The following is a 2214-nucleotide window of genomic DNA, read 5'->3' as shown; positions in this document are numbered from 1 at the left end:
GCTGGAAGTTTCCTTTGAATGATAGCACTGCACTCTTCAGTCAAACCCACTATTTCAAATTCAGTCAATCATCTCTTTTTAGTCAAGATATATTTCATAAACTTGGCATAACTTGGCATTTGGTTTAAAACTTCAGCGAATGGGATATTAGTATACAACTTCTTGAAGATATTTAAAAACTTTGCAAACTGCTCATCATGTTTTTGTTTCCTGAAACGTTGAGGAAATGGTAGAGGTAGGTTGTAAGGAGTAATATTTTCTAAGCTTGGCTTTTTATACTCCTGGTTTGTAGCTTCTTTTTCTTATTCACCATTCTCTTTAGAAACTATTTCTTCTACCACTAAAACATCTAGTTCCTTGACAATATCATTCAGTTCTTTTCCACTCCTCAATGTGATAGCTTTGGAGTGCTCCTTACCATCTCTTTTCGGATTAGTCTCTATTTTGCTAGGCAAGGTTCCTTGTGGATGGTTATTAATTGTTGAAGCAATCTGATCCAACTGAATTTCTATATTCCGAATAGAAGCTGCTTAGCTTTGGAATTGAATTCTAGTCTCTGTCATGAACTGATTAGTGCTTGTCATGAATTGAGTAGTGTTGGTTCCCATCTGCTATACTATATCTATTAAAGAAGGCTTCTTTTCTCTAGGAGGAGCTTGAGAATGATAATTAAGTTGAAACATGGGCTTTGCAGATGAAGAGGCCTCAACTTGATTATTGTTACTCCATGAGAAATTCAGATGATTTTTTCAGTCCGAATTGTAATAGTTAGAGTATAGATTATTCTACCTACTACCAAAAAAATTTAGAGACTCTGGATTATTAGAGCACAGATCCACTGAATAATTGTATCCCCAATTTTTGCATGTAACGGTACGAGTTTGAATGGCATGAACCCCAAATGAATTAAATTTCTTAGATAACGATGCCACTCGAGCTGTTAAAGTAGTAAGAACATCTATTTCATGCACTCTTACTGTTCTTCTTGGATTCATCCTCTCTGTATGGTACCGGAAGTTGTTAGAGGCCATCTCCTCTAATAAATTATACCCATCCTCAAATGTCTTCACTATAAGAGATCCACCTGCTGCAGTATCAATAATCGTTCTGATAGATCCAACCAACCCATTGTAGAAAATTTGGATGATCAACTAGTCCGGTAGAGCATGATGAGGACATCTCCGAAGTAGATTTTTATACCTTTCCCAGGCTTCATAGAGAGACTCACTATCTAACTGCATGAAAGTAGTGATACCATTCCTCAACTTTGTAATTTTTGACGGTAAAAAATATTTAGCAAGGAACTTTTTCGCCAAGTCATCCCAAGTGGTGATAGATTCCCCTGGTAATGAGTTCAGCCAATTCTTCACCATGTCCCTCAATGAGAATGGAAATAGTCATAACCGGATGGCATCATCATCAACATCGTTATACTTGAAAGTAGCACATATCTCCAAAAAATTAACTAAATGTGCATTGGGGTCTTCGGCATGTGAACCCCAAAACTGAGATGCTTGTACCATCTGAATAGTAGCCAACTTGAGTTCAAAATTGTTGGCCTGTACCGCTGGACGACGAATACCCATCCACCAATGGAACAACATAGTCCCGCATAGACTTTGGACCTTCATTACCATTAGTTTGGTCGGCCATTGTATGGTATTGAAAAGCTTCTCGCTTATTCATTCTATTTCTTCGACAAGTTTTCTCAACCTCAAAATCAAAATGAGCAAGTTCTGAATTTCCCGTACTACACATACAATAGCCAACCACCTACAAAAGAAAGAAAAGTTTGGTCTAAAGTCAAATACGATTGAATTAATATTATTAAAAAGATTAATAAATTAGTCCCCAGCAGCGATGCCAAAAACTTGTTGTCTAAATTTACGCATGTAAGTATACATATCAAAATAAGTAATAAAGTGATAAGAAAGTATCATTCCCACGGAGATTAAATACCAATCTATTGCTAGTTACCAATTTATCTCCCTCTAACTTTATCCAAACAAAAGTAAAAAATAGGATTTAAAAATAAGCAAGGAAAATAACATAGAAAATAAATTTGCAGATTTAAAATCAATAAGTGATAAAACCTAGGTTTATTATTTTTCCCAAACAATCTACTTGATTAAATTATCCTTCCTTCTATGATAAATTAATCCACTATGATTGTCATCCAAAAATACTAAATTCTCTACAAGCCTCTTTCGATGG

The 2214-nt window shown here is 35.4% G+C and overlaps 1 non-coding gene across 1 annotated transcript; it reads left to right on the top strand.

The window, feature by feature from the left end:
• Positions 1 to 1161: 1161 nt before the first annotated feature.
• On the top strand, positions 1162 to 1268 carry LOC147390962 (small nucleolar RNA R71). Its single transcript, XR_015170361.1, has one exon. It is a non-coding gene; the product is annotated as a small nucleolar RNA R71 (small nucleolar RNA).
• The last annotated feature ends 946 nt before the right edge of the window (positions 1269 to 2214 follow it).

Source organism: Akebia trifoliata, chromosome 11 (genome assembly GCF_017979445.1).
Source record: "Akebia trifoliata isolate Shusen 1 chromosome 11, ASM1797944v1, whole genome shotgun sequence".
Lineage (NCBI taxonomy): Eukaryota > Viridiplantae > Streptophyta > Magnoliopsida > Ranunculales > Lardizabalaceae > Akebia > Akebia trifoliata.
The sequence above is the reverse complement of the archived record's forward strand: the minus strand, read 5'-3'. Positions and strand labels throughout refer to the sequence as shown.